A 20,680-nucleotide genomic window follows, 5' to 3' on the forward strand; every position below is an offset into this window, starting at 1 on the left:
AAACACAGTGGTACAGTATTAAACTGACATTGAATGCTTCCTTTTACTTTGATACCACTGCCTTGCTATTGATCACCTGATACCACAAAGGTATCTTCACAGAACTGGAATAAATCAGCTATCATATTTCATCAGAGATGAAATGATAACCAGAATGATGTGAGAATGGCAGTCTTTTAGTAATGCCATGGTATTTTTGAGAACTTCTGTAGTGGGAATAGAGAGACAGTGTCTCATGGTTGTAACTGCTTCAGAAAGATCTATACTACTGGTTATTTTGAGGAGAATGATGTGTACCGTACTCTGGTGCCAGGCATTGTGGCTCGTTAAGCAGTAACATCCGATACTGATTTATCTGAAATTTTTAATCATTGTTGTATTATTCAAGCTGAGCTGATGTGATTTTAGAATGTCACATCAGAAAACCTTTAGTGTAAAATTTTCATGTGAGATACAATTTATATCTTCAGCACTGAGGGCTCCTTTATCTGCTTTTCTCTTCTTCAGCACAACAGAGGATAAACCCTTGCTAAATCCAAAGAGACATTTTCAAATCCTATTTCCCTTTTCCTCCTACAATGACATAAAAACAGGGAAAGCTTCTGAAAAAGATGGTTGTAGTAACCTCTCCTATGGAAAGGGGTGGATGGCTGGGAGCTCTTATTTTTCTTCTTGAGTAAGTTTTAGGAATATATTACACACTGTTGTCACAGTTCAGAGCAAATGCACCTATATTTCCCCCCTCGTGGTCCACCAAGGGCACCCACTCTAGGCTCCTGGCTCCTCTGCTCTCATAGAATCATAGGACTGAAAGGGACCTAAAGAGTTCATCTAGTCCAGTCCTCTGCACTCATGATAGGACTAAGTATTATCTAGACCACCTGGACCTGTCACCTCTCTTGGGTGGAGATCAGCATCTTTCTCCCTCCTGACTGGGTTTTTGGCAGCCTGCACAGTTCCCTGCCTACACTGTGATGTCTCCATCAAGCCAGAGTAAATGGGACAGAGTCTAAACTTTGCTTTCTTTCCCAGGGCTATGAACAGCTGTAACTATCAGCAGTTACAAGTGAGCACGTAGCTCTTTATAATCAAACACATTTATTCTTGAGGTGAAAGCATTGTAGAGAAAACTTATTAAAACAATAAAAGAACCTACATGCGGGTCACCCCAACTTCAGCCTCTGGCTCTGGTTGGTGTCAGTCCTTCAAAATGCACAACTGGGGTTTTCCCCATGGTCATAATTTCATAAATGTCTCAGATTCAGGACCAGAGCAACCATTTGCTTTATAGTGCTTGGGCCTTTGATTTTGGACTCATATTACAGGTGATCAGCAGACAAAGACCCTCTCCTCAAGGCATAGCTTCAAAAGGCACAATTCTTGCATAAAGAGTTTGGGAATTTGCATTAACCTCTCCTTAGGTATTTCCCAGCAAATCCACTTCACACATATTGTCCCTCAAATCCATTCTATTCATGGCAAACAGACTAGCAAATTGTTCACTATAGTCTTTTGATCATCCAGGCTTTACATCACATCTACCCCTCTAGAGAGGTTACATCAATCCCAAGTCACAATAGTACATAACCTTTGCACTTAGAACAATGGACCCCAAAGATACTTAAACTTAATTCAAGAAGGTTTCTCAAGGATATTGTAGGAAATTGTCATATCTGTCACAACTGTCACTCACAAATCATTCTTGTGGCCTATTTGCTTAACTTTTCCCAGGGCTAACTTGCTGTAGAGAGGAGATGATGCAGATTCTTTTCTGTTGTATGGATAGTGGTTGTGTCATGAATCTGTGGTAGAGCTCCTCCTTTAGGAACTAAGTGGGGAGCACATATGTGTGAGTCCAATTACTCCTACCCCAGTAGGTGTATAGAGGTGTGTCTTTCTAGTGCAAGGGTGGGCAAACTACGGGCCACATTTGGCCCATCTGCTATTCTAAACCAGCCCTCGAGCTCTTGCCGGGGAGCGGGGTTGGGGGCTTGCCCTGCTCCACATGTGCCGTGGCTCCCGGAAGCAGTAGCATGTCCTTCCTTCGGCTCCTACATGTAAGGGCAGCCAGGTGGTTCTGCATGCTGCCTCTTTGCCCCAAGCACCATCCCCACAGCTCCGATTAGCTGGGAACCACGGCCAGTGGGAGCTGAAGGGGCGGTGACTGCGGATGGGGCAGCATGCAAAGCTGCCTGGCCATGCCTCCGTGTAGGAGTCGGAGAGGGGAACATGACGCTGCTTCTGGGAGCTGCAGGGGCAGCGCCTACAGATGGGGCAGCGCGCAGAGCTGCCTGGTTGTGCCTCCGCGTAGGAGCTGGAAAGGGGACATGCCGCTGCTTTTGGGAGCTGCTTGAGGTAAGCACCGCCCAGAGCCTGCACCCCGTCCCCCTTCCACGCCCCAACCCCCTGCTCCAGCCCTGATCCCTCTCCTGCCCTCCGAACCCCTCAGTCCGAGCCTGGAGAACCCTCCTGTATTCCAAACCCCTCATCCCCAGCCCCACCCCAGCGCCCGCACCCCCAGCCAGAGCCCTCACCCCCTCCCACACCCCAACCCCAAATTTGTGAGCATTCATGGCCCGCCATACAATTTCCAAACTCAGATGTGGCCTTGGACCAAAAAGTTTGCCTGCCCCTGTTCTAGTGGGCTGGCTCTCAACCCTCTTTCCAAGACCTCTTGGCTGTTTCTTCCCCTCTCAGGCTCCAAGGTGAAACAACAAAACAGCCCACAGTCAGCTAACAGGGTTAAATAAAGGTATGAAGGAAAAGCAAGGGGGAAAAATCTGTAGGCAGCTGCCATCAGGATATGGGCCTCTCTTATTGCAGAGGGCCCTGGGTGTATCACAGTTCACTTCAGATTTCAGAGTAACAGCCGTGTTAGTCTGTATTCGCAAAAAGAAAAGGAGTACTTGTGGCACCTTGGAGACTAACCAATTTATTTGAGCATGATAAGGTGCCACAAGTACTCCTTTTCTAGTTCACTTCAGAGTTCAGCACAAGTATCAGTCTTTTTTCTCTTTGTTAGTTCTGTGAGGGCAGAGGCTCTACTGGCTGTCAGCCCGTTCTTCAGGGCTGGAGAAGCTCAACAGCCTGTTCCCTCCCCAGGGTTGCCCCCATCAGAGTGGAGTTCCCTCATTTTAACTCCTTCTACAATACTGGCATGATTTGAAGGTGTAGAGGGGCAGGGCCACTTCAGCCCAAAGCAACTCCTTAGCCCCTTCTGTGCTACTGTGGGGTTTCTGTAACCCGTGACAGGTTGTTTCACAGGTAATCTGAAGGACACAGAGCTTCTGTAACACACTGTCTGAGATCCTGATTACTTTCTGGATGTAATATGTTCTCCAATTGCTAGTCTTCTCTTCCCACAATTGAAAACACACATGTGCATGCCCACACTTGCATCCTATGGGCCATTTTACTGATTTACTTTATTTTGCTACTATGTCTCTGCACTGATCAAAAGCATAGAAATATACTGGGCCATTACAGATTTGGAATGAGATATTTCTTACAAATGCCATTATTGACAGTTTAGCAACAAAACAAACAAACCAAAAACAAACTTCAAACATAGCAGCTTCTAATTTAACATAGAGCAAAATCATAGTTTTGCTCTTCCTTGTCCTTGAACATTACCTTTTAAAGATATATTACAGGAGCTGGTTATTTCTTTTCTGGGTCATGATGTCTTCATGATTAATTTTCATTGATTGGATAGATACAGTATATATCATGTTTCAGAGTAACAGCCGTGTTAGTCTGTATTCGCAAAAAGAAAAGGAGGACTTGTGGCACCTTAGAGACTAACCAATTTATTAGAGCATAAGCTTTCGTGAGCTACAGCTCACTTCTTCAGATGCATATCGTGGAAACTGCAGCAGGCTTTATATATACACAGAGAATATGAAACAATACCTATCCCCACCCCACTGTCCTGCTGGTAATAGCTTATCTAAAGTGATTTCCAGCACAAATCCAGGTTTTCTCACCCTCCACCCCCCCACACAAATTCACTCTCCTGCTGGTGATAGCCCATCCAAAGTGATAACTCTTTACACAATGTGCATGACAATTAAGCTGGGCTATTTCCTGCATAAATCCAGGTTCTCACATCCCCCCCACCCCCATACACACACAAACTCACTCTCCTGCTGGTAATAGCTCATCCAAACTGACCACTCTTCAAGTTAAAATCCAAGTTAAACCAGAACATCTGGGGGGGGGGGGTAGGAAAAAACAAGAGGAAACAGGCTACCTTGCATAATGACTTAGCCACTCCAAGTCTCTATTTAAGCCTAAATTAATAGTATCCAATTTGCAAATGAATTCCAATTCAGCAGTTTCTTGCACAAGACAGTGTGTAAATGTATTGAAATGCCTGGGCTCAGCAATATCTTTGTGGCCTAATCCTCAAATTTGGGATACCTGAATTAACTGGAAATATGGAGTCTGGCTAATCTATATAATAAGATTCCAGGATTTGTCACTCTGTGTATCACTCTGTCTGTTGAATCAGTGTGAAGTGATGGAAACAGCTACAAGTATGGTCGAGAGCTCTTTTTAGTCAGAATATCTCCAAGTTCAATCATCACAGGGGTTTGTGATTTGTTACCATCCAATATTTAAAGTCTCAGCCATTTTGACTTTACAAATTATATTCATGTGACAGGAAGGCATGTATCCTAGATCACTGTGATATCAAAGGTAACCAATCATCAACCTTACTGTACGGCTAATTTGCATTTCATTGGTTATATGAGGGAGACAGATGATGGATTACGTGGCCCAACTGCTACACCTGTGTGGTGACGTGGACTGTCAGTTACTAGTGTAAAGTAAAGCATTTTAAATTTTTGTGGTAAGTCATGAGATGAACCTGTATATAGATGGATACGGGTGTTTCTTTCAAAGTGTGGGATTTTTTTCCCCCTCAGGGCATTAATGGCTTGTTTAGCCTAACCAAAAGAAGGCTGAGAGGAGATATGATTGCTCTCTCTAAATATATCAGAGGGATAAATACCATGGAGGGAGAAGAATTATTTAAGCTCAGTACCAATGTGGACACAAGAACAAATGGATATAAACTGGCCATCAGGAAGTTTAGACTTGAAATTAGATGAAGGTTTCTAACCATCAGAGGAGTGAAGTTCTGTAACCACCTTCCAAGGGAAGCAGTGGGGGCAAAAGACATATCTGGCTTCAAAACTAAGCTTGATAAATTTATGGAAGGGATTATATGATGGGTTAGACTAATTTCGGCAATTTATTGATCTTGGACTATTAGCGGTAAGATATGCCCAATGGCCTGTGATGGGAAGTTAGAGGGGGTGGGATCTGAGTTACTACAGAGAATTTTTTCCTGGGTGTCTGGCTGGTAAGTCTTGCCCACATGCTCAGGGTTTAGCTGATCACCATATTTGGGGTCGGGAAGGAATTTTCCTCCAGGGCAGATAGGAAGAGGCCGTGGGGGTTTTTTGCCTTCCTCTTTAGCGTGGGTCATGGGTCATTTGCTGGAGGATTCTCTGCACCTTGAAGTCTTTAAACCACGATTTGAGGACTTCAATAGCTCAGACATAGGTTAGGGGTTTGTTACAGGAGTGGGTGGGTGAGATTCTGTGGCTTGCGTTGTGCAGGAGGTCAGACTAGATGATCATAATGGTCCCTTCTGACCTTAAAGTCTATGATTCTATGATTAATGCAGGAGCAGGACTAAAATTGGTTTGGGCAATCTGAACTGTGTATTCCTATACTTTCAGATCTTTGAATTTCTGTAATGTATAGGAATAGAATAGTACCCCTTTAAATAGTTTGTGAGCCCCCTCGTGTTGTTCTATGTTTTAGAAGCTGAAATAAACCAGGCAGACCAGCAATATGAATTTAGGTAGGCCTGGCATGTTTGTGTATATTTAGTAAACATGGTTATTTGGGACGCAACTGTGATAGTATGGTTTCTTCATGCTTTTGTTGTGTAAAGAGAAAATAACATACACTTTTTTTAAACCTTAAATCTGAATTTCCTGAGTTTCAAATGGTGGGCTTTCTGTTGATGATTGCAACATTTTTGTAAGGGTTCCCCCCATCCCGACCTAGTAAAATACTGATATGTTACCTCTCAACCTTAATTCTAGCTTACTGGTGGGTGCGAGGGGAGGCAACAAAGGGACAGTTGGTTTGGGAATTACCTTAGTTTCACATTTAAAATAAATGTTTGCCATATATTGGCAGGCAGGAGAGTTTGGCTGCAAGATCTGAGAGTGCTAAAGGAGTTGGCGGAATCTATTGCAGAGCCATTGGCCATTATCTTTGAAAACTCATGGCGATCAGGGGAAGTCCCGGACAACTGGAAAAAGGCTAATGTAGTGCCCATCTTTAAAAAAGGGAAGGAGGATGATTCTGGGAACTACAGGCCAGTCAGCCTCACCTCAGTCCCTGTAAAAATCATGGAACAGGTCCTCAAGGAATCAATTCTGAAGCACTTAGAGGAAAGGAAAGTGATCAGGTACAGTCAGCATGGGTCCACCAAGGGCAAGTCATGCCTGACTAATCTAATTGCCTTCTATGATGAGATAACTGGCTCTGTGGATGAGGGGAAAGCAGTGGACGTGTTGTTCCTTGACTTTAGCAAAGCTTTTGACACGGTCTCCCACAGTATTCTTGCCAGCAAGTTAAAGAAGTATGGGCTGGATGAATGGACTATAAGGTGGATAGAAAGTTGGCTAGATTGTCAGGCTCAACCGGTAGTGATCAATGGCTCTATGTCTAGCTGGCATCCGATATCAAGTGGAGTGCCCCAAGGGTCGGTCCTCGGGCCGGTTTTGTTTAGTCTGCGGAAGACAAGAATGAGTGGGGATTTGATAGCTGCTTTCAACTACCTGAAAGGGGGTTCCAAAGAGGATGGGTCTAGACTGTTCTCAGTGGTACCTGATGACAGAACAAGGAGTAATGGTCTCCAGTTGCAGTGGGGGAGGTTTGACCGTGTCAAAACTTTGCTAAAGTCAAGGAACAACACGTCCACTGCTTTCCCCTCATCCACAGAGCCAGTTATCAAGAAGAAAGCTTTCACTTTTCCACAGGTGCCTATGAATCATGGAATCATAGACTATCAGGGTTGGAAGGGACCTCAGGAGGTTATCTAGTCCAACCCCCTGCTCAAAGCAGGACCAATCCCCCATAGTTGCCCCAGATCCCTAACTGGCCCCCTCAAGGATTGAACTCACAACCCTGGGTTTAGCAGGCCAGTGCTCAAACCACTGAGCTATCCCTCCCCCCATAAATACTGAGGATTTGTCTAAAAGGCAGTTGTTCATGAAAATTTGGAATTTCAACAGTAAGGTTTTAATAAGGCTCCAAGTTTCAGCGCCATATAGTAAGATCAACTTTACAATGGTGTTAAATATTTAAAGTTTAGTTTGGAGGGCAAGCTTGTTGTTACTCCAGTTCAGCTTTAGAATTACAAAGGTATGTCTGACTTTCCCTTTTCTGGCTTTGTCTTTGTCTATTCCATCTGTTGTACTTACAGTGCTGCCAAGCTATGGGAAATATTGGACCTCTTCTTTGTAAGTCTCAGAAAGTTTTATTGGTGTTTCTTGTGTTGATTCTCATGGTTTTAGTTTTCTCAATGTTGATTTTCAACCCTACTAATTGTGCATAAGCCTAGAGATAATTTTAGCTTGCATGTCTCTCTGGGTATGGGATAGTAAGTTGATGTCATCTGCAAAGTCAAGGTCCTCTTACTTTTGCATGAAAGTCCATTGTATGCCCCTTGGTTCTGTGGTTTTTCTCATTACCGAATTGACTCTCAGTAAAAAGATATGAGTGACAAAAGACATCTTTGCCTGATGCCCATAGTAACCTTGAATGGTTTAGTCAGTTAGCTGTTATATGTAATGTGGCATGTCATATTTTCATAAAAGCTCTTGATGTTCAAAAATTTCTGAGGTATTCCATTGTGGCAAAACAACTTCCATAAAACTGCTCCATCCACTGTGTCAAAGGCTTTCTGGAAATCTATACAATTCAAATAAAGTAGTGATTGCAATTCAATCCACAGTTCTATGATGATACATAAGATTATCATTTGATCTATATGTGATTCCTCCTTCTGAACCCTTGAATTGACCACTCTCTTTATTTTGTATAGAATAATACATGTAAATACCTTACTTGGAATAGACAGCATATGAATGCCCGTCCAGCTTTTACACTGACTGAGTTCTCCTTTCTTTGGAGTTTCACTGTATGACACGTTTCGATTTGTTTGGTATTTTTACTTTTTCCCATATCTTTTGTAAGAGGCCTATAAAAATGACTAGAAGACCACAGTAGACTACCTTAAGAACCACTGTCAGAGTGTTGTCCAGAACTGGTGCCTTTTCCATTTTTAACTGATTGATGGCCATATTACATCTACTCTGGTGATTGGCCCTCGTCTGACATACAGATTGTCTCTGTCCTCTATAACGGGAGATTGGCCACAGCCTCACCTTTTAGTAGTTGACTAAAATACTGCCTCCATATATTTAATGGTTCTGATGTCCTTGCTGTAAACTTTGCAACCTCAATGTTCTCTTAACATTGCTTTTTTTGTATGGAACTTCCTAAGTTTTCTCCTTAGGTTGATTCATATCACTGGCCTATGTCTGTAGTAAACATTCCCTAGTTGTCGCCACAGCAATAAACCAAGTACAGTAAAATTGTTACTATTAGATGTAATTTTTGTTATAACATAGTGGAAGATAGGTCACATAAAACAATCATCAAGTTTTAACTTTTATCCCATAGGTCGGAGGTTTTGAAACAAAAGATGATTTTCACTGAGAGAGGTTTTGGTTTCTTCTCTGTTAAATAAGAGGTGACTGAAAATGTATTTTAAATAAAGGAAATTAAATTCCTTTAAAGCAGTTTAGTAAAGGAATACTCTGAGTTACATCTGTGTTGGAAGGAAAGGGGAGAAATGTGTTTTTCAGTCAAGAAGTTTGAGTTAATGTGGCTACATTTCTGGTTCATTGTTTTGGAAACAGAGTGTGCTCTATAGATTTAAGTCACTGGCATAGGTCAAGCATAGTCCATGTGCGTGTTTTCTAAGAACAAAAATAGCAATAGGGAAAATTGTTAAGAATTCAGAGGTCCAGTAAAGTATATTCATTTAATTTAGAAACCTTCTGTGTGATATTCTGTTAAACCACTAATTGACAGTAAATAGAAAAAAAAGAATACTTTTACATGTGTTGGTTTATCTTAAAGGACACGGAGTGTTTCTTCAAGATAAAAATCAAAATGGTTTTTACCTCGAACTGTTTTGACTTTTTATTGAAACACAAATATGTTGCAGCTGTATTATAAGGAGGGAGGGAGACTTTGATGTTGCTGGGGGAAGGAGAGGAGGAGAGCTCTTAAGTGCATCAGATTTTGTGGGATGTTCTGCAGTTCAGCTGAAGCAGGCTCCCTGATCCGAAGCACTGTTGAGTCAGAGAGCGAGAGAGAGAGAGAGAGGAAGAGTCTTCTGAATCAAAGTACCCTTTAGCGTAAGTAAAGGTACACAGGGGTGGGAACGAGGAGACTATAGGGCTTGTCTACACTGGTAATTTACAGCGCTGCAACTTTCTGGCTCTGAGGGGTGAAAAAACACCTGCCCGAGCGCAGCAAGTTTCAGCGTTGGAAAGCGCCAGCTAGACAGTGCATCAGTGCTGGGAGCTGCGCCCCTCGTGGAGGTGATTTTTTTTTAGAGCACTGGGAGAGCTTTCTCCCGGTGCTGGGCCGTGACCGCACAAGGCACGTTAAAGCGCTGCTGCAGCAGCTCTTTAGCGTTGCCAGTGTAGACAAGCCCTATGAGGTCACCTTTCACCTCTTCTACTCACTGATGCTTATAATTTTTCTTATTGAGTAAGGTCTTGTTCTTCTACGTTAGGAGGCAGTCAAGTATCAGCCCTCCATTTTACAAATAAGTTAACTTCACAGAGAGTTTGGAATAATAATACAACCTTCTCTTTCATTTCAGTTTGTGTTCAAGAGGAAAAAGAGACTTACTAACCTTTCACTTTTTCCCCTCGTAGGCAATTAGAAGTATACAAAATAAATAAATATCCAACGTTCAAGGCACAAATTTTAGTAAGTTTATCAGTCCCATCATATATTGTCCCTCCAACTAAGCTTGTGACTTTAATTCACTACAATTATTGTGCTAACTCATGGCTCCTTATTGTGCTTATTTAGTTTCTAGATGATCATCTACCTAAATATATAGTAGTGAAACAATGCTCAGAATAATATATTTAACAGACTCAGATGTACATTGGAATTAATACTATATGTAGTATTATGAATACATAATTGCATACACCCCCTCACAGTAACATTTTCACTTGCTCATGTGTCTACGCTCTTCAGCTTTTTGGCAGTGTGCTGTGCTGCTGAGTGGGAGACTTTCCGGTTAGAACAAAGCTGGTTTTGTACCTGTTGTTTTCCCTGCCTTTATATGACATCTGTGTGCATTTAGAATTATAGATGTAGCACCTTAACACCAATTTTTATGTAAAGAACAGAAGTCCTTTTCAGCCTTGAGCCAATCAATGTTCCTCCTATGTTGTACATTTTTACATTTTGTGGCTTATAGTTTAAACAGATGCTCATTAACAAAATATTAAACTGCCAACTGGCCAAGTGGTTAAGTATGAAGTAATATGCCAACGGTGGCACAATACTCCCTAGGAATGGCAGGACTGAATGCTAGTGGTACTGTAAATTAATTGGCTGAGAATGGTATTATTTCCTTTTCAAACTTGCCACATTCTTTCTTTCTCTCTCAAATACACAGGTAAAATGAATTATCTGTTTGTTTCAGTAAAGAGTATTTGTGGCTATTGTGCTAGAGTACCAGGTAGATTAGGGTTGTCCTGTTGTATGCTTATTTTTTTGGCCTTTATACCAGTTTACTAGATATATGCCTTGGCTTTATTAGCTAGTGTCTGCTTCTGGCAATTGGATATTTGTGACTTACAATAAGACTTGGTCTACTTCATGCTTTTGCATGATCCACTGTAGATTATAGCACATCCAGTAAAGTAGGATGTGGACATAGACTCATCATTAATGTACCAAGCAGTGGCGGATTAAAGATTTTGCCACCCCTAGACCCTGAAATAATTGCTGCCCCCCCTCCCCCGCTCACCTCTGATCCACCTCTGCCTCCTCCCCTGACCGCACCGCCGGGTCCTGCTTCTCTCCGCTCCCTGCCAGTGCTTGTGCGTGAAGCAGCTTCGTGAAGGAGGGGGAAGAGGGGGGAACGAGGCTTGCTAAGGAGAGGAGGCGAAGCCGGGGCGGGGATTTGGGGAAGGGGACCAATAGGAGCAGCGAGGGGGCGGGGAATGGGTGGAGTTGGGGGGGAGGGTGCGAACTGGCGCCGGGGAAAGCAGCCTCTGGCTGCTATTATAAATTTGCCGCCCTAGGCCTAGGCCTTGTCGGCCTAGGCGTTAATACGCCACTGGTACCAAAGTAGAATCCAGAATATCAGTCACAAAGCCTGAAGTCTTAGTATTGATACATCAATTTATGGTTCATAACTACTGTCATGTTGCATAGAAGTATTTGGAGAAGACAATATTCTCATGTAAACAGCAAAGACAGGTCATGTCTTTCAATCTGAATCTCTTGCTGTTTCTAACATTTTTTTCTTTTCTCACTGAAAACTTTTGAAGTCCAAGAACAAAATAAAAAGTAAATACATTGTAAATAAGAATAATTTGGGGACAGGAAATTTGAGGTGATGATAAATTAGCCATAGCAGCTGAAGCTTGAATATCTAATAAATGGAGCCTTGCAAAATTATCATGAAAATTTACTAACCCAAGCACAAAATCTATTTACGTGAACTTTGTCATGATGATTGATAAAAACGAAAAAATTAATGGTTCTATTTTCTTATAAAATAAAAAATTCTTTGTCTTGGGATATGGGATAATTAGAATTTTCATGTCTGAATAAATGCATAACATATAATATGGGGGCCTGCTTAGATGTACTGAAAGCAGTCTTGGCCTGATTTTATGGGAATATATGTTTGCTGTAATCTGCATAACTAACATGGAAAGATCTAAAAAAGCCAAGACTGAGGAAAGCTGTCTCTACTCTTTAGACAAATGACATTAAAGAAATAAAAAGACTTTCTGTTTGAATGCTCATACTTCAACTACTTCACTCCAAACTCCTCGAGGTTTACAAACCTCCAGCCTGCAAATTATTTGCACAATTTAAGTGTGGCTCTACTCTGAAAAGTGACTGTGTAAAATTTTTCATATTTATTGTTTCTCAGTGACATCCAGATTAAATCTACTCAATATACATGTAAAAAGAAGGTTTTCCTAACTGCCAGTTCCTCAAAGTCTGAAAGCCAAGCTGTATTCTCTTTGGCTTGCACATCACCAATAATAAATATTCTGCAAATAGAACTTTAATTAACAATTCCTGTTGTTGATATGAGACCCAGAAGAGAGCCCAACACACTATCCCACAGAACTGAATTGGCTCTGTGGTACTAACGAGTGATAAATATTAAATGTTTTTTGTCAGTGAATAGATAAGATCCAGAATACACACAGGTCTTTCGAGTGAGAAAATATTGTTTTCCAATTGCCACTTTTTTCATCATAATCACATTTTAAGTTTGAAATCCGCTATTAATATAGATATATTCTAAACAGTAAATGATCCTTATAGAAACTGTTCAAAACAGTTATGCGCGTCTCTCTTTATATTAAAGCATAAGGTGACAAAATAGAAAGAACAGCGTATCCTATCCTGCAAAACATTTGCAAGAGATTTAATCCCCAATCTTGCAAACTAATATGTTTGCTAACCTCTTAATTGCTATGCCTGCACAGAGCCCCATTGACTCCATTGGGGCTTCATGTGGGCAGAGGGGTCAGTTTGCATGAATGAGCTTGCAGGATCAGGACCTTAGTGTGAACCTGTCAAATATGCTTGCATATTGTTGTGCACATAACAACAGTGTGTTATGTGAGATTTTAATTTTACATTTACAATGGCTTATAAAAGGAGATGTTATCTAATAAATCCTATCTTGAATGAGACTAAGTTATTTTTTCCAATCCCTCTCCTTCCTGGGAAGTATTGGACATTGCAGTTTGTTTTTATTTTATTTATTGTATTTTATTTATATTTATACAATTGAAAGGGTAATTATTTTACACTGTAGATGCCTCTGATAATTAAGGGTGAGATTTTCAAAAGTAATCAGGGTTGGTGAAAACTCTACTCCTGCTGAAGTCAAGGAGAGTTTTACCATAGGCTCATTCAGAGGAGAGTAGGCCACCACTGAGCACTTTTGAAAATATCACCCTAGAAGTACAATGTAAAGTATGGTTTCAGAGTAACAGCCGTGTTAGTCTGTATTCGCAAAAAGAAAAGGAGTACTTGTGGCACCTTAGAGACTAACCAATTTATTAGAGCATAAGCTTTATATAAAGTATGTAAAAGAAAGTCAGCAGCAGCATCACAACATTTGCCCTGAAGATCAACAGATCTGGGCTACAGTATTGTGGGCCAGTGGGAAGAATGTTCCAAAGGAAAAGGTCTTTCATAGAAACTTCTGTTAGCAACCTCCTCTTGTTTTTTTGTTCAGTGGAGGTCCAGATTGAGTGCTTCTACAGAATTCAGTTATGGAATTATGGCCCAGGGAGGATGATGATTGGTGAACCTCAGGCCATTTAGGAGTTTGTAGATCAATACCAGGATCCTAAATTTCTCCTGAAAAATCCAAAGGAGGCATTGCAGATTACAACATCCAGGCTGAATGTATTTGCAGTGCTCCAGTTCCCAAGCAGGCTGCTGCATTCTGCCGTAGATTTAGTTTCTGAATAGATTTAAGGTACCATCCCAGGTAGAGCACATTACATTAGAGTTGTTTAGAGGTAAGGATGGCATGAATTACAGTGGTAAGGGTGCGTCCCAAAAGAGAGGTCATGACATCCTCCAAGACATAATTATAAAAAGTACCCTTGGCTACTGGTAAATGGTGACCAACCCCTGGTAACTGGGAATCCAAAAAGACTCTGTTTAGACAGCTCACTCCTTCCCTACTTGTAGCCTTTATGTCTCTACTGTGAATCTTTATGTTGTTAACAAAATATTTTTCTTTGTTATTCCGACTATAAAAATATGAAAACACATTCAACTTATTCATAAATGATCTGGAGAAAGGGGTAAACAGTGAAGTGGCAAAGTTTGCAGATGATACTAAACTGTTCAAGATAGTTAAGACCAAAGCAGACTGTGAAGAATTTCAAAAAGATCTCACAAAACTAAGTGATTGGGCAACAAAATGGCAAATGAAATTTAATGTGGATAAATGTAAAGTAATGCACATTGGAAAAAATAACCCCAACTATACATACAATATAATATGATGGGGGCTAATTTAGCTACAACTAATCAGGAGAAAGATCTTGAAGTCATCATGGATAGTTCTCTGAAGACGTCCACACAGTATGCAGCAGCAGTCAAAAAAGCAAATGGGATGGTAGGAATCATTGAAAAAGGGATAGAGAATAAAATGGAGAATATCTTATTGCCCTTATATAAATCCATGGTACGCCCACATCTTGAATACTGCGGACAGATGTGGTCCCCTCATCTCAAAAAAGATATACTGGCATTAGAAAAGGTTCAGAAAAGGGCAACTAAAATGATTAGAGTTTTGGAACGGGTCCCATATGAGGAGAGATTAAAGAGGCTAGGACTTTTTATCTTGGAAAAGAGGAGACTAAGGGGGGATATGATAGAGGTATATAAAATCATGAGTGGTATGGAGAAAGTGAATAAGGAAAAATTATTTACTTGTTCCCATAATATAAGAACTAGGGGCCACCAAATGAAATTATTAAAACAAATAAAAGGAAGTTCTTCTTCACTCAGCACACAGTCAACCTGTGGAACTCCTTGCCTAAGGAGGTTGTGAAGGCTAGGACTATAACAGGGTTTAAAAGAGAACTGGATAAATTCATGGAGGTTAAGTCCATTAATGGCTATTAGCCAGGATGGTTAAGGAATGGTGTCCCTAGCCTCTGTTAGATGCCCCAGAGGGAGTGAACCTGGCATTGGCCACTGTCGGTAGACAGGATACTGGGCTGGATGGATCTTTGGTCTGACCCAGTGTGGCCATTCTTATGTTCTTATGTATACATTAAATAATTAAATTGTATTAATATAACCCAGTCCTCATTTTAATTTATTGGAAACATATCCGTAAGGCATTGCATTTGAGTATCTGTGTCTCTTCTTCAGCAAACATATTTGTAATTAAAAAGTTTAATTTCTCATGCAACAGCTTTAAAAATACCTTCAACACTCAATCCAGCTTTCTGTGGTGCTGGAAATAGACCCCCAGCTCCTTCAGAAAAACACAGAATAAAATGAATCTTATAATTTATTTCTTGGAAATGTATCCCCATATATGGCACACTAAAGACTCATAAAATTAGGCTGTGGCTAGATGAAATACAAGGTATGGAACAAATTACAGCTCAAATCAGCCAATCTCAGGATCAGTTTGAGGAAAGATGAGATTTAACAGATCATCTGCTCACAACATATAAAAGAACAAAAAAAAAATTAGGCATAAAACCTCAGCCCTGAACTAAAATATGAATACAAAATAATTCTAGTCTTCAAGGAACATACCCATACCAAGTATCTGAAGGACCTACTCACATATAACGATACTGCACCAACTCTGCACATAAAAACTGAGTCGTCTGAGTGTCTGCCTTTGTGATGTGCTCCCCAAATTTTAACAAGGTGCTGCTTCGCAACTTTTCTCCAAGCAAGATATGTGACCTATGGCAGGAAGGGAGTGCCACGCAGCCTTTCTCCACCCCCATTCTGCTCCAGTCCTGGTCCTGCTCCCAGCTGCATCCCTGGCTCCCGGCCTTGTGCCTGGCCCTATCCCCAGCCTCAGCACATCTCCCAGCCCTGCACCAGCCCCCAGTGTCGGCCACTGGACACGGCTCTGTTCCTGGCCTGGGGCCGAGGCTGGGAGGAAGGCAAGGAGTGGACCTGCACCTGGCTGTGGGCCTGAGTGACAGCCTACACTGCATCCTGGCTGCGGCTCCACTCCCACACGCAGCCTTAGCCCCTGGTCCCGGCCCCCTTACTCCTGTCCACATTCCCCCTCACGAGCTGTGGCCCCACTCCTGGTTTCAGGGGTGGTGGTGGCTTGGACAGTGGTAACTGTTGCCATAGACAGTCTCTTTACTTTGCTTATGACTGGCAACACTTTTACAGTACCAATCTTTCCTATTTGGACTATCCACAGAGCCAGAGTCTTTACCAGAGTTCTACTGGTCACAGTAGCAACCTTCAGACAGGAAGAGAAACATATATACCCTTTTTAGACAATCAGCTGATCATGGTCCTGTCAAGAGGCAACATGGAAATGAACATCCTGAGGTCAATAAAGGTTTTGGAGAATTACAGATTTATAATAATTGGAGTATAAAGTTAAATATTCACTGAACTCTACCTTCACCACCAGATAAATAATAGATACCATCAGGCATAAGGATATTAGGAAAAACTTTTTCACTATGAGGGTGGTGAAACACTGGAATGCGTTACCTAGGGAGGTGGTAGAATCTCCTTCCTTAGAGGTTTTTAAGGTCAGGCTTGACAAAGCCCTGGCTGGGATGATTTAACTGGGAATTGGTCCTGCTTCGAGCAGGGGGTTGGACTAGATGACCTTCTGGGGTCCCTTCCAACCCTGATATTCTATGATTCTATGATTCATCTCCATGGAACATCAGTGGAATTTGGATAGTATAAGGGACATAAGAGGGAAACAGAAGTGACAATTCAATCTCAAATTAATTTTAGGGATGCCAGTTTTGTGTATGTGCATGCTGCAGTAGTTCCGATCACATTCAAGGCTTATCCATATCTCAACGATCAATGAGGGTAGAGATCCCACAGGCTGCATCTAGCTCTCTGAAATAGTGTCCAGAAAAGGACAGATTAATAATGTGGTACTCAATCAGCAAAGCTAGACTAGATGGTCCTTGCAATATATGCCAGTCTGGGAGGATGGTGAACACAGTTGACCCTGCTCCAGTAAACATGGTCCCAAAAGAGAGATTATAATACTGCATCTACTTGTTGGAGCTCAGAGCAGTCTGATATGGCCTAAGAACACTAGCTCACTTTGTGCGAAATGAGTCTTACTAGACAATGTTTCTGTCATAGCCCATAAAAGGAAACAAGATGGCATGTGGTCTGCAGCACTTTTAAAACAAGCTCCTCTCTTACTGACTTGAGTGGCACAAAACCTTCTGCCATTTTGCACCCTTCATGTCAAAGTCTCTGACGAGGAGCAGGGATACTACCATAAATCAAACTGTGATGAGGTGTGCATACCCCACACTGGACAAGAGAGAGTTCACTCTACATTATGGGTGGTGGAAGTCCCACCCCTCAGACTGGGTTGGCCATGCTCCAACTGCTGCCTCAGTATAAAAGAGCCCAGCTCATTCTAGGCTGACCACCACGGGGAGAACATGCTTGTGGGAGGCTCCAGGCCAGGAGCTGCTACAGCCACAGACTGCGGGAAACCAGAAAACTTGGGGACCAGACTGGTGAACTGCTATCTCCAGTGGATCACTGGGAGTCAGACTCCCAGGGATTTACCCCCGCAAGGGAATCTGGAGACCCTGACGCTGTATGGACTGCTACCTCAGGAGATGTGGTAGGAAGTGGTCCAGGGAGGTGGAGGGAGTGGTATCTACCACTCAAACAAGGTAAGTGTGTTGTTGGATTCGCCACTGACTGGATGACCATCAATCCTGTTGCCGACAGGGCCCTGGACTGGGACCTGGTAGAGAGGGAGGGCCCAGGTCCCCCTAGCCGGCCGCCACCCACTCATAGGCGGTGATCCACTTCCCTCTGGGCAGTAGGCCACGCCAGCCCTGACTCCAAGGGCAGCTGCATAGACTCTGGTCATTAGGCTGCACAGCCCTGACTCAGAGGGCAATTGGATAGACTTTGGGCACTAGGCCATGCAGCCCTGTACTCGAAGGCTGCCATGTTGACTCCGGCCTCTGGGCTGTGCTTCTCTCAGCCTAAGGACAGTTTGATAGACTGTAACCATGGTGGCATCGCTGCCCCTACCCAATCCTAAGGAGGATGGGGTGTGCATACCACATGACACGAACAAACGTAGGAATTGCCTTACTGGATATGACTTGTGATTCATAATCCAGTATCCTGTCTCCGACAGTGGCCAACACCCAGTGATTCACAGGAAGCTGTGAGGAAACCAGGAGCAGACAGAGGTGGGATAATCTGCCTCTCCTGAAATCTCATCCTAATCTCTAATAGTTAGAAATTGGTTTCAAATCTGAAGCAATAAGTTTTATATCCTTTGCAAAAAGGATAGTGGTACTATCATAACTCTAATGCTTTTGTGCTAGGTTCACCGGGGGAAGGAGACCAAAGCCCTCAGGTAAGTGGGGAAGTGGGATACTGGGAGGAAGCAGGAGCGCGCGAGAGGGCAGGGCTCCTGCCTCATACTGAGAAAGAGGGATGATCAGTGAGTTATCTCAAGTGCCTATACACAAATGCAAGAAGCCCGGGAAACAAGCAGGGAGAACTGGAAGTCCTGGCACAATCAAGGAATTATGATGTGATTGGAATAACAGAGACTTGGTAAGATAACTCACATGACTAGAGTACTGTCATGGATGGATATAAACTGTTCAGGAAGGACAGACAGGGCAGAAAAGGTGGGGGAGTTGCACTGTATGTAAGGGAGCAGTATGAGTGCTCAGAGCTCAAGTATGAAACTGCAGAAAAACCTGAGTGTCTCTGGATTAAGTTTAGAAGTGTGAGCAACAAGGGTGATGTCATGGTGGGAGTCTGCTATAGACCACCGGACCAGGGGGATGACGTGGACGAGGCTTTCTTCCGGCAACTAACGGAAGTTACTAGATCGCAGGCCCTGGTTCTCATGGGAGACTTCAATCACTCTGAAATCTGCTGGGAGAGCAATACAGCGGTGCACAGACAATCCAAGAAGTTTTTGGAAAGGGTAGGGGACAATTTCCTGGTGCAAGTGCTGGAGGAACCAACTAGGGGCAGAGCTCTTCTTGACCTGCTGCTCACAAACCGGGAAGAATTAGTAGGGGAAGCTAAAGTGGATGGGAACTTGGGAGGCAGTGACCATTAGATGGTCGAGTTCAGGATCCTGACACAGGGAAGAAAGGAGAGCAGCAGAATACGGACCCTGGACTTCAGAAAAGCAGACTGACTCCCTCAGGGAACTGATGGGCAGGATCCCCTGGGAGAATAACATGAGGGGGAAAGGAGTCTAGGAGAGCTGGCTGTATTTTAAAGAATCTTTATTGAGGTTACAGGGACAAACCATCCCGATGTGTAGAAAGAATAGTAAATATGGCAGGTGACCAGCTTGGCTTAACAGTGAAATCCTTGCTGATCTTGAACACAAAAAAGAAGCTTACAAGAAGTGAAAGATTGGACAAATGACCAGGGAAGAGTATAAAAATATTGCTTGGGAATGCAGTAGTGAAATCAGGAAGGCCAAATTACACCTGGAGTTGCAGCTAGCAAGGGATGTTAAGAGTAACAAGAAGGGTTTCTTCAGGTATGTTAACAACAAGAAGAAAGTCAAGGAAAGTGAGGGCCCCTTACTGAATGATGGAGACAACCTAGTGACAGAGGATGTGGAAAAAGCTAATGTACTCAGTGCTTTTTTTGCCTCTGTCTTCACGAACAAGGTCAGCTCCCAGACTACTGCACTGGGCAGCACAGCATGGGGAGAAGGTGACCAGCCCTCTGTGGAGAAAGAGGTGGTTCGGGACTATTTAGAAAAGCTGGATGAGCACAAGTCCACGGGGCCGGATGCGCTGCATCCGAGAGTGCTAAAGGAGTTGGCGGATGTGATTGCAGAGCCATTAGCCATTATCTTTGAAAACTCATGGTGATCGGGGGAAGTCCCGGACTACTGGAAAAAGGCTAATGTAGTGCCCATCTTTAAAAAAGGGAAGAAGGAGGATCCTGGGAACTACAGGCCAGTCAGCCTAACCTCAGTCCCTGTAAAAATCATGGAGCAGGTCCTCAAGGAATCAATTCTGAAGCACTTAGAGGAGAGGAAAGTGATCCGGAACATTCAGCATGGATTCACCAAGGGCAAGTCACGCCTACTAATCTAATTGCCTTCTATGACGAGATAACTGGCTCTGTGGATGAGGGGAAAGCGGTGGACGTGTTGTTCCTTGACTTTAGCAAAGCTTTTGACATGGTCTCCCACAGTATTCTTGCCAGCAAGTTAAAGAAGTATGGGCTGCATGAATGGACTTTAGGGTGGATAGAAAGTTGGCTAGATTGTCTGGTTCAATGGGTAGTGATCAATGGCTCCATGTCTAGTTGGCAGCCAGTATCAAGTGGAGTGCTCCAAGGGTCGGTCTTGAGGCCGATTTAATTCAATATCTTCAGAAATGATCTGGAGGATGGTGTGGATTGCACCCTCAGCAAGTTTGCAGATGACACTAAACTGGGAGGAGAGGTAGATACACTGGAGGGTAGGGATAGGATACAGAGGGACCTAGACAAATTAGAGGATTGGCCAAAAGAAATCTGATGAGGTTCAACAAGGACAAGTGCA

The 20,680-nt window shown here is 42.8% G+C and overlaps 1 protein-coding gene across 1 annotated transcript in view; it reads left to right on the forward strand.

The window, feature by feature from the left end:
- Positions 1–20,680, forward strand: part of CORIN (corin, serine peptidase) — a 319,432-nt gene that overhangs the window by 65,248 nt on the left and 233,504 nt on the right. The window lies entirely within an intron of this gene.

The sequence above is a fragment of the Lepidochelys kempii genome, chromosome 4 (genome assembly GCF_965140265.1).
Source record: "Lepidochelys kempii isolate rLepKem1 chromosome 4, rLepKem1.hap2, whole genome shotgun sequence".
NCBI lineage: Eukaryota > Metazoa > Chordata > Testudines > Cheloniidae > Lepidochelys > Lepidochelys kempii.